This window comes from Macrotis lagotis, chromosome X (genome assembly GCF_037893015.1).
Source record: "Macrotis lagotis isolate mMagLag1 chromosome X, bilby.v1.9.chrom.fasta, whole genome shotgun sequence".
Classification (NCBI taxonomy): domain Eukaryota; kingdom Metazoa; phylum Chordata; class Mammalia; order Peramelemorphia; family Peramelidae; genus Macrotis; species Macrotis lagotis.
The window spans coordinates 236,392,645-236,405,612 of NC_133666.1; the positions used below are offsets into that span (position 1 = coordinate 236,392,645).

The 12,968-nt window shown below is 33.9% G+C and overlaps 1 protein-coding gene across 8 annotated transcripts in view; it reads right to left on the minus strand.

Moving 5' to 3' along the window:
• XRCC4 (X-ray repair cross complementing 4) overlaps positions 1–12,968 on the minus strand; it is a 393,136-nt gene that overhangs the window by 359,993 nt on the left and 20,175 nt on the right. For 2 of the 8 annotated variants that reach the window (XM_074207871.1, XM_074207872.1), the window contains exons 2-3: positions 11,165–11,236; positions 8,651–8,734 (exon numbers count right to left, since the gene is read on the minus strand). The exons of 3 other annotated variants lie outside the window; for them this stretch is intronic. The gene's annotated coding sequence lies outside the window, so the exon portion shown is untranslated. 3 more of the 8 variants (XM_074207870.1, XM_074207874.1, XM_074207873.1) reach the window with 3 other exon arrangements.

The window sequence follows — 12,968 nt, forward strand, 5'->3', positions numbered from 1 at the left end:
GTTAAATATTTGTATTCATTTTATAAATATCAAACCACAACTAATTTTTATAAATTCCTCTAATAAAAGATGAATAAAAGTCTTTGGCCTAAGAATAAAATTATATTTGAGAATCATCTTATTCAAAACATGATCAAAGTAAGAGTAAAGATGAAAAGACACTAAAGCACCGGCCCTGAAGTGAGGAGGACCTGGGTTCAAATTTGTCCTCAGACACTTAATAATTACCTAACTATTGGGCAAGTCACATAACCCCATTGCCTTGCAAAAACAAAAACACAAAAACAAAAAGAGAGAGCAAGAGATTCAATTTAGATAGCATTTCTAGACTCCATAAATCATGGTCAGGATTATGAGAAACTTTTCCTGAGTAATAACTACCAATGCAATGAAAAGGTAGTCAATTCAATAAAATAAAAAAATTAGAAATTTTATGAAATTATGCTAAAATGGAGGAACATCCCTCTATAAAGATAAAAAAGTTGGAATAAGAATTTTTCAGTGTTACAGAGAAGGGATACTCTAATCAGATGACAAAAGTATGATGGTAATAATAATTCATAATTAACAAGTATTTATTTGTTGCTTACTATATGCACCAGGGATAAAGAAAAGATAAAAATATAAAAAGTCTTTTCCCTCAGGAAACTTATATAAATTCAATATAACTACAATGTAAAAGGGGATATCTATAAGGTAACTATGCAGACTCCTGCAGAAGGTAGGCTTTAAGGTGTTATGGAGAAAAAGACCAGGGAAGTATGAGGAAGAGGTTAAAAAGGGCAAGCATTTCAAGCACAGAGAACAACCACTACAAAGAAACAGAGAAGAGAGATGATATATCAAAGAATGAAGTATGAGAGGAGTATTCAGGTCAATTAGTCACTGAACCAGTATTATTCCAGTCTGGAAATGAGTAAAGTGTGAAAAAACTGAAATAATAGAAAAGGACAAGATTGTGAAGAATCTGTCACAAAAACCCCAAAGAGAAGAGAATAGCTCAGTAGTGAGAAGTGCTACAAAGAAATCAAGATGAATCAAGATTAAGAAATGGTCATTACATTTGGCAATTAAAAAATCACTAGAGCAAGAGAAGACTATAGGGAAGGAGAAAAATTAGAATGCTACTGAAAAAGAGGAATTGTGGGTTAATACTGAAGTTATGAACCTAGGATACCAGAAGGATGGTATATTGCTTTTGATAGAAACTGTCAAGTTTGAAAGAGTAGAGAATTTGAAGGGCAAACTAATTAATTTAGTTTTGGACATATTAAAATGGACTATCCTAAAAGCAAATGGCACAAGCTCAAAGAAAAGTTCAAGAAAGGATGATGGCCAAGAATAGAGACAAAATGATGTGGAAGAAGTTAGAAAGTAGTGTAGATGCCAGTTCCAAACAAGATAAATTGGAGCTCTCCTTTTAGAGTCTAGCCCCAGGGTTCAAGACTATGACTTGGGCCCTAGAAGTTCAAGAGGTGGAAACTATGGCCAAAGCAGAAGAAGCATGCTGAGATGTCCAAGAAGTGGCTGGTTCCAGATAAGATAAGGCAAAAGTTCACTTTACACATGAAGAGATGCAAAAAAGTTGAATGATTTGACCATGGTCAAAGAGTTAATATGCATTAGAGACAAGATAAGCAAGTGGTTCAACAGGAATTTCCTTGAGGTAAAGAAGAATGGCACCTGAATATCTTCTCTTTGTTCTAATTCTATATTCAACCTTATTTAGTTACTTACTAAATATCAGGAAGAAAATATGTTACTAAATGACACTTGACTATAGCCCATTCATGCAACTCATCAGCTTTAGGTGACTCAGCATATTGAGCTGGATTTAGTCAGGAAGATCTGAACGGGAATCCTGCCTTATTAGTTATGTGAGCCTGAGCAAATAATTTTTATTTTCTCAGTCTCAGTTTCCTCGATTATAAAATGAGTATAATAATAGCAAGAACCTCACTGGATTCTTGTAAAAACTAAGTAAGACAATATAGTCAAAGGGCTTTGCAAAACTTAAAAGATTTTATAAATGCTATTTTTACTGTTGCTGCCAATTAACAAATTTGCTTTCAAGTTTACAAATTTGGGAGTTCTACAGAACCTGACTAAATATGGGCAAACAGATAAATTCAGATTCTAAACCTATGGAGTTTAGAGCACTAATTATTTGACATTGCCTGGAAGGTGATTTTTAAAACTTCTAAGACCTTTAAGATCTATATGTTGGTTTTCAATATTGTTACTACATAAAAATGCAATCTTCTAATCTTGCCCATTTCATTCCAGCGCTGTCCACCTTGTGCCCATACCTGCATACAAGGTATATACTTGTATATAGTGTAAAAAAAAATCATACACTAAAAAATTCTAGTAACATGAAAAAAAGGAAAGCAGTGGGAAACCAATTTACATAAAGTTACCAGAGAAGCTCTGCTATGATCTTCTTTCTATGTCACATGAGCTCGTTTTAGAGGTAACAGTGTTATAATGAGGTCCATTTAGTACTTCTAATAATAAACATCCTTGACAAGATCCAAGACAGATCTGCCTTTACAGGGAATTCCACTCTATAACAAGTCATGTTTAAGCAAGCACAAGTGTATTTAAACCTCATTAACTCAAAACATAAGAGACTGGGGGGAAATAAAGTTTTAATTAACTGAGTTTGGATTACCCAATGTTTTAATTAAAAAGCAAAGAGTATCTGTAAGCTTGGAAATATGAGTTGTTTTAAATAATGCATTACTCCAATATCAGTCTCCTTTTCCATGTAATATCTAAATCCAATGATTTGTTTATACAAACATATCAACAGTTTACTAATATATTTTATTTTAACAATAAAATGAGAATATTTCAATTCTTCCTTAATTATCTTCTCTATAATGATTAGTTGAATAAACAGGATTCCTGAAAAATAAGTTTTCAAAACAGAAGTTTATAGTAGGTAAAAGCCTCACTCAAAGGCCTCAGAAATCCCAGTTTTCTTTAAACATTATAAATTACTCAAATTTTAAAGCTGCAAAGGGACAAGTGACATATACCTGTGAACCAGCAAATGAGAGTTCTGAGTTGCAACCAGGTGTCTATATTGACTACCATCAATATGGTAAACCCAAATGAGTTCCACACACACACACAAACAAGCTACCCACTTGCTAAGGAAAAGGGGAAATAGTCTCAGTAAAAAAACAAGCAGGTCAAAACCTCCCCAGGGTCAGCCTATACCCAAACATAACTGTTAAAGTTCAAGCCTGGGCAAAATAGGGAGGGGAGAAGAGAGTGAAAGGAGTAGGGAGGACATGGAGGAAAAGAGAGGAAAGAACAAGAACAGTGTAGAGTATTTATTGTTGTGTGAAAAACATGAGATCATTTATTCCATCCTCCTCATTTTATAAATTGACAATCAGGCCTAAGGAGAATTGAATTAACTGCAGCATGAAAATTAGCATCTTCAGCATTGAGGTAATGCAGAGTGGCACCTGAACATTTCCCCTTTCTCCTGAATCTATATTCAATCTAGCTACCTAAATATAAGGAAGAAAATATGTTACTAAATGACACATGACTAGTCCATTCACTGAAACTCTCTTAGGTGACTCAGTAAATTGAGCTGGATTTAGAGTCAGGAAGATCTGAATGGGAATCCTGACTTAAAACCCTATTACCTATGTGATCCTGAGCAAATAATTTCTTTGTCTGGGCCTCACTTTCCCCAATTATAAAATAAGGATAATAATAGCAAGAACTTCATTGGATTATAAGAATCAAGTAAAACAACATAGTCAAAGTGCTTTGCAAAACTTAAAAGATTTTATAAATGCTATTCTTAATGTTCAATGCTACCTTTCTCAGACAATCCTTCCTTCTCAAACTCTTCTGTCCCACATTTGAAGAATGGATACAAGTTTGAAAGGAAAACTAGTATACCACAAATGTGACTATTGGAAATATTAGTAAAGTTATCTTTAGATACAGCTAATCATTTCATTTGGATTGGTCTACCTGCTTTTTTTTTGCAATGTGTATTTATTTTTAAAATACACATACATATATGTGTATATATATATATATATATATATATATATAATAAAATGATAAATACATTTCTCTTACAAAATATATATCTACTTCCCCAAATACCCAAATTTTAGTGTATGATATCATATTCAATAATCAACAATAACCTGACATATAAAACATGTATTTCCTAGAGTAGACAACACAATTCATCTGGTTCCCAAGATAATGAAATATAGAATGTGCAATCTAAAATTTCGTATGTTTCAAGTAATGTTTGGCCAAGGAAAGTATTGTCTTTTAAGTCAGCTTCAAAGGTGCAAATTATAGTGAGAGCATGCCTGCAAAAAACTAGCTCAATTACCCCCTGCTTATTTCTGCTGCTCTCAAAATTCAATTATACTCTGTAATTCTTTTATAGTTTTACAGGATACTTACTATAAAACATGTTATGTTGCATGCCCAGTGTGTATATTCTCTAAGTACAAGACATAAAACCATGGACAGCTGGTGGCACTATGGAGAGAATAGTGAGGGAGGATGACATGTCTTCTAATTTAGCCTCAGTCACATACAAGTTGTGTGACCTTGGGCAAGATATAATGAGGATAATGATAATACCTACCTCTCAGGGCTGTTGTGAGAATTGAATAGGATTATTTTTGTTTTAAAAAAAAATATTTAGCACAGTGCCTAGCATGTAGTAATACCATAAAATGCTTATTTCCTTTCTTTCCCCCAACAAAAATCATGCATGTGGCAGCTTGGTAGGACTATTTTCAATCATATGTCATGAATTTTGATAGACAATTTGCCATTGTATCAGGATTTGGGCTGTAATTTTCCCCAAAATCGGTCTATTTGAAAATCTAGGACTGTAACAATGTAAAATTTTGTAACTAAGAAGCTTGATATAGCTATGTAGTTTTTTATCCTTTCAAATAGATTTCATAGATAGGGCATTTATATTAATAATAATGATAAAAATAATCATTGATTTTTTAAGTGCTTTAAGGTTGCAAACACTTTTAAAATAATTGGCATTTTGTGCATCAAAACAACCACATGAAAAGTACTTTTATCATTCCCCCTTTACAGGTAATGAAACTAAAGCTAAGAAACATTAAATGACATGCTCAGGGTCACACAGCTTTTAAGTGTCTGAGGCAACATTTTGTCTTCTATCTCAAAATCCATCCTGCTAGACAATTCTTTTTGGTCAGATGTGATCTTTAACCCAATCACTAATTCCTGTATTGAAAAAATATTCTTAGCATTTTATATTCTGGGAGCATAAAATAGAAAGCATCTTAAAGAAGTTAACAGTGTTCAATAGAGATTCAGAGCAAAGATAATATTAAAACAATTAACTTTTGCCCCTGAGGTTGGCCTTTGGGTCAGAAAACCTGAAATTTCATTCTCCACTCTTTTATTAGCTGGTCTTTAAAGAAACATGCAATGTCACCAAAGCCTATAGTTATCATAATTGTGTTAACAAGTGTGAACTAATCACTTAAAAAAAAACTATTCCACAGACTCAAAAACAGTCAAAAGCCCACCTAAAAATAGACTGTTATAAAACACCAGCTGAACTTTTGAATTAATTTCTGAATTAATTCAGTCTAACAATATTTATGTGGCTACCATGCACAAGGTTTACTGCTTCAAGGGGAAACAAAGATGAGTAAAACATGGTTCCTGAGCAGTTATAGGGAGAGGAGAGAGGAATACAGAAATAAGCACAATACAGTCAGAATGTGTAAGGGGCCAGGGCAGCTAGGTAGTGCAGTGCATAGAGCACTGGCCCTGGAGTCAGGAGGACCTGAGTTCAAATCCAGTCTCAGACATCTAACAATTGCCTCACTGTGTGACCTTGGGCAAGTCACTTAATCCCATAACCTTAAATAATTATTTTTTTTAAAAAAGGAATGTGTAGGGGGCCAAAAGAAATATCCAAATAGATTTCCAAAGGTAGTCAGAGAAAGAAAAAATATTCTAGAGCTCACCTTCAATAATAACAAGATTTGATATTTACAAAGAAATTGAAGGATTACAAAAACATTTTACATACATATTGTAATTACTTGGAACCACTCTATATGTTACATACAATGAGTATTTTTATAAACCCATTTTATGGAAAAGTAAACAAACTCAGAGAGAGGCTGGTTGATTTCTCCATTGTCAAATAAATGGTCAGAGTGAGATTACAAATCAAGCTCTTTTTGACTTGCGGTCCAGCATTCTATTCATTACTTCATTTTGCTTTTTAAAATATCTATCACAGTTACTTCATGAAGTATGGCTACATTCTTTTTAAACAATGTGGAAACAAGTTTATTCGAGCTAAGCTATGAAGGAAGGATTAAGATTTCAATAGATAGAGATCATCAAAGAATACATTTCAGGAAGAGGAAAAATATCAAATGCGTGGGGGGAAAGCATGGGATATGTTTAAGAAGTAATCAATTTCACTGGAGTATAAGGTACCTGAAAGAGAATAGTAATAAAGCATAAATTCTACCTATTCTTCCTCCTGGTCTCATTTATGTGGGTCAGAGATGAGAGAAGTACCTTCTCCTAGAGAGGAACATGGCTAGGAATTCAGGGTCTTCAAAACTGAAAACACGGTTTCCAGGCAGCCCAAAAAAGGGATAAAAAGTATATGAGAAAGAGGATTAGGAAAAGGAGAATATTGTTAAAGAAAGATCAGTATCTCTAATATGTAGACAAATATGTCTCTACTTCCCCAAAAGCCTAAGCATACTATGTAATATTATACGGAATAATTAACAACTGACATTTAAACATGGAGAACACAAATTCATCTGGATGCCAAGATGATGAAACATAGAATGTATAAACTGAAATGTGTTATGTTCCAAGTAATAGTTGACCAAAGAATAAACTGTCTTTTAAGTCAGCTTCAAAGGTGCAAATTATAGGAAAAGGCAGGTCTGAAAAAACCGAGCTCAAGTGGTAAGAATTATCCATGATTGGAATTTGGCAAGACAGACAAGGGGCTAAGGGACCATAGACATTATGTCTCTCTTAATGTAGTCTTTCGTCTTAGTTTTCTTAACAGTTTTACTAATCCTGCAGACTCATTTTGAGCTTGTAGCCCAAAATGCTGACTGATCATGCTTCCCTCACTGTATAAAACTGTTTTCTTTTTACCAAGGAATGAGATTTTAATTATCCCTATTAGATTTCACTGCATTCATCAGATCAACCCAATATTCTAGCCTGACAAAATCTGACTTTATTATCCAGCATATTATTTCTTTCTGAACCTTGTATCATCTAAAAACTGTATAATAAAATATTAAACACAGATCCAAGAACAAATCCCTAGGTCACTCCATAGGCTTTATCCTTCTAAATTAACTTCTATCTAGTACTCTGTATCCCATAATTCAAGGTGCTAAATCCACCTAACTTTAGAATCATCCTAGCACACATCAATCTTTCCATGAGAACTACACAAAAGATGACTAGTAACCCTGACAAATAAAGGAAATGAAGTTAGCTTGATATGACCTTTTCTTGATAAAGCCAAACTGACTATTTCTTTTCTAGATACTTGCTTTTAAAGGTGTTTCTCTCTTTAAATAAGTCCAAAGAAATGTGGTTCAATTCAATTTAATAACCATTTAGTTGTGTGCAGAATACAGTATTATGCCAGTGGTTAAGGTACAGAGATTAAACAATTTATGTTCTATCTTAATAGTTACAATCTGGTAGTAAGACACCACACACAATAATTAGAATACAAAATATAACAGGATGAATGCATGAGAGAAGCAGCTAGGAGGTGCAGTGGATAGAGTACCAAGCCTGAAGGAAAGAAGACTCATCTTTGTAAGTTCAAATTTGGACTCTATGTGATCCTGGGCAATTTATTTTACCCCATTTGTCTCGATTTTTTGCCTCATGTAAAATGAGCTGGAGGAGGAAATGGCTAAGTATCTCTGCCAAGAAAATCCTAAATGGGTCATGAAAAGTCAGACACAACTGAACAACAACATGAGAGAAATCTTATAAACATGAGAGAAGCATAAAACAATATAAGTAAGAATATTTGCACATCCTTTAATACATTTCAGATAAAATATTGTGTGCTATAGTCAACAGATAACTAATGTGGCATTTAAAGCAAGCCAGATGGCTGCACTTTTATGCATCTAGGTGATACAGTGGATAGAGTGCTAGGCCTAGAGTTAGAAAAACTTACCTTCCAACTTCAAATTGGTTTCAGACACTTAGTAGCTGTGTGATCCTAGGCAAGTAACTTAACCCTGTTTACCTCAATTCCTCATATGTAAAATAAGCTAGGGAAGAAAATGACAAACCACTTCATTATCTTTGCTAAATTCCAAATGGAGTCACAAAGAGACAGCTCTAACTGAACAACAACAAAACCATAGCTATCTTTGGGAATATGAGAGGTTGTAAAAATTTGCAATGAGACTACAAAAAAAAATTAACAGTAATAGATTTGTTTGAATTGCTTGCCTAATTCAAAACTATTGTCCTCTTCTATCTATTTAATCTCATGTTATAAGATCGGTAGCAAGGGGCAGCTAGGTGGCGTAGTGGATAAAAGCACTGGCCTTGGAGTCAGGAGTACCTGGGTTCAAATTCCATCTCAGACAATAATTCCCTAGCTGTGTGACCTTGGGCAAGCCACTTAACCCCATTTGCCTTGAAAAACCTAAAAAAAAAAAAAACCAAACAAATAAGATCAGTAGCAAGCCAGATTGAATTCCCAATTACATTTTATTTTGTACTTGTAAATTACATTTACTATTTGAGATTCCCAAAACTTAAATAATACTGCTATAATCACAAAAGGATATATTTTCTTAAAATTTTGAAAAAATAATGGTTATTTTAGACTTTACTTTCTTATATCATTCTCAGAATTAATAATTTTATTTAAGACTCTGCTTGTATTTGGACTGTCTGCCCTTCAAAAACAATATTTTGAGAGGTAGACTTGGCAAAGCAGGATTCAGTGGTCAAGTTGCTTTTTAAGCACTTAGCAGCGAAATACATGTGATGCTCCAGCATCATATAAGTATTGTAAACCTCAGTATCCTCTCATGTTTTCTGAATATCAACTGGGGCTCTCACAAGTTAATTTGTGAAAACATAATATTGAAAGAAGACTTGAAAATACCTCATTCTTCCACTTACTGAAGTCAGTCTCTTATTAAATATAAAATACAAAGCATCTATGAGTCCACTACAGCTAAGAAGGAGGAATATCTTAGAATGTCTTGTAAAATTCAGTAAGAATGAGTCAATGGTCTCTTTGCTTTCACTATCTCTGTAAATAAGAGCAGTCAGTCTTAGACTTTTTTTTTGTCCCTAGACTACTTGAAGTCTAGCTCTTCTGAAGAACTGATTGATTAGGGTCATAAGAAAACCAGTGTTTTGTTTCTAAGAGCAATAAAGGTCACACTTCTATGTGCACCTCACCCTCTCTGAGCCAGGGATCCGAGACCAGCCTGCAGGTGGAAAAAGTCGAGTCCCACCCCAAATTGGTACATCAGTAGCTTTATTGAGAGCTCAGAACAGTTGAGAATTGAGTAGCTGATCTTTAGCACTTTGTCCCTTTGGTTCTTGGCTTCTCACTCAGAAGAGAAATCAGCTGTTGGCTAATATGCAATTGATTCCATCTACACTGAACAAATACCATTCACAGTTGCTTCCGAATAAACAAGACACTTTTTAAATAACTTTACAAAGAATTGTGTATGCTCTTTTGGCCTGTGATAAAGATAAAGCAGGAGCCAACTTACTTAGGTCACATAAAGTTAGTTACAACACAGTATCATTGATAACACCGTTTTGAACTTTTGCTTTTATTTGGGGGTTGAAGGATGGTGGGGGAAGAAGGGGTTAGTTATGGCTCCTTTTCAGACTGCTTCTGCTGCAGGTGTTCAAACTTCTGTAGCTCAGTGAGGGAGCCAGACTTAGAGATCAGAAAGGGCTAACTACGAGTTTCTAATGGAGCAATTAACTTAAGTGCTCCCTTGTCGAAAAAAAGGAGGCTGATACCTAAAGTGATTTCAGAATAAAAGATTAGCCCAGAGCACATGCTGTTAATAGGCTGTAATTAGATTCCTGGTGTCACTGTCTGGTTTGACCTGAGTTTAAAATAAAAGGGTGAAAAAAAGGAAGAAAAAGAAAATAAAAAGCACAAAACAGAAGAGGGGTGAATGTAGGCTGGCTGATCATGAATATCTTAAATATGCCTCATTCTATTTTTTAAAAAAAATCAAAATAGGAAAAGATCCAATTGAAAGGGAAATATATAGACATAAGCCCAAACCATTCAACCTACAGTAATAATCATTATCCAACAATTCGGGAAATAAGGCTATAATTAAAAATAAGAGTCCTTCTGACCTGCTCAGTATTTATTCAAGCTAACAACAACAAAAACAAGAGGCATAGCTTACCTTCATCTTTCTTAAATCACTATTTCCACATTAAAAACATAATTTTAATGTAATCATTCCTATCAATTTCATTATGTAAAAGTATTTTTACTTACTAGATCTGCTCTTCTGTAACAGACCAATGAAACCAGTTAGAGCATAAGTAAACTCTGTCTAGAAAAATTATTCATTTGCAAATATTATTAGTAGAGTGAGCTAATCTAAAGCCAGGGAAAACTCTTAAGTATACAAAAATTTTTTTTTATAAATTGGAATTTTCCAAAGCTAAAGGGAAAGGAATGACCCAGATTACAGAATGTTTCTGTCATCCTGTGAAAATAATCATTTCTATTAATTTTGAAATTCATTTTAAAATTTGACTGAAGCTACTTATTGATACTAGTTTTCCTGAAATACGAAGATACAGTTAATAAGGGTGTTTCTCTCATACAGTCATCCACATAAGCTAAGTCTTAAGGTTCAAGGGTCACCAAAGAAGACTATAGAATAAGATATAAGAAAAAGGAATACTATAAATGAAATTAATTACCTTTATTAATGGAGTATTCAATAAGAACCAAACAGATATTTTTATTCCAAACCTTTTATTTCCAGTAATTTCTTCTCTGGAACTTAAAGGAGGTATGTTAAAGAGACTCTTTGAATTTCACTTCCACTCTACTTTGTTTTCTTACCACAGGAAATGTAGATTAAATAACTACCAAATGATCATCATCACTGATTAACCTTCAAGGCAAATGAAATTCCTAGAAAAAAAATGAAGTAATGTTTTAAAAAAAATAAAAGATGAACTCACAAACCTTGGTAACATAGTCTCCCTCATGTGAAATAAATAGTCCCTCTGTATCTGCCAACCCTGGCCATAAGGTTGAATGAGTATCCTTAATGTCTTGGAACATTTTACCAAGCTTTTAAAAAGAATACTTCAATTCTAATTACAGAGTTTCAAGTGAGAATGACACTTTTCAGAACCAAAGGAAAACAAAGGAGATAAGATAATACCTGAATTGTGTGTCAGCTAAACAGTCCTTTCTCACTAAGAGCTGGGGTAATCCCAATTTCCTAAATTGTGTGATCCTTTGTTCTTCTGTTTTAAATTCTAAATACTGAAAATATCACTGTGACTTAAGTACATGGGTTCTCAGACAAGTTAGTCTGCTGTCTTTCTGAGCTGAAAAACTGTGTTGTAAACAAATGAAATGCTACTAATATGGCTTGTATAGGAAGAAAAAAGCAATTTGTGCATAATGAATCCACCCTCTTATCACCTCACTTTAATTACTACTGTATTCCACTGTCTCCCTATTTTCCAATGGTGAGTGAGGAAGTACCTGATAAAGGATTAGGGTGCAAGGAAATCTGATTTCAGTTTAAAACAATGAAAGTGTATTATATATCCTCTATATAAATTATAGTCTATGTAATATAAAAACTGGCTGTTGTACAAAACAGATGTTTACCCTTCTAGCCGTCTATTTAGAGCTATTCAATTTGCTTCATTTTTAATCTAGCCTATTTCCAAGTATCTTTCTCTATATAAGACAAAATCGACCCACCCAATCCCTAACTACCCTGAGACTCTGAAAATGACCCCCCCTCTTTTCAAAATCCTCACTAAAATTCCTAATTAGCACTGCTCCCTGGATGTCCAGAAAACTAGAGCTGTCCAAATCAAACACATCATTCTGCTTCCCAAACTTGATCTTCCTTTCTGTAAAATAACACCAAGTTACTAAATCACCAATCTCCAGTCACCTCTGATGCTTCCTTTATCTTTATCCCATTGATCAGCAACCAATTCAAATCAGTTTATAAAGCTCCTTTCCCCTGCCATTCATTATTTCACAAGCAAAATTACCTTTAACCAGCATCTTCTCTCCAATCTCCCACCTCCAAGCTGTTCCACTTCTGAATTTACAATTCTGCTCATGTACTGTTCAAAAATCTTTACAATAGTTCCACTTTACCTGTTGAATAAAATCCAAACTTCTCGTTCACCTAAACTTTCAATACTTTCTATTAATCTGGTCCCAAGTTCATTTTGCAGTCTTATTTTACAATGTTTCTTTAGTAACTTTAGCCAACTATTTACCACTCCCCAAAGAAACCTCATCTTTTCCTGCCTTAGTGCCTTTGCTCATGCTGTTCCTTCTGCCTGAAAGGCCTTCCCTACTCCTCACAGCCTAAAGTAATCTTTCCTGAACTACCTGAGCATGTTTTTTGTACCTCTCTTTATCACACTATACATTCTATTATAGCTATTGTATTCATGTTTTACCTCCCTTGATAAGTTATAAACCCCACTGAGGATCTGTCTTATTTATTCTTTTATCCTCTGTGGTATCTTGCAGTATATAGATATTTAATAAATAGTGCTTGAATGCATTTCCTCAATAAAGGAAGAAAAACAGCAGAAAGAAAAAAAGAAAACTAAGAGTAGGAAAGCTAGACTGTCTTGAACTTAAAAATGCTGAATCT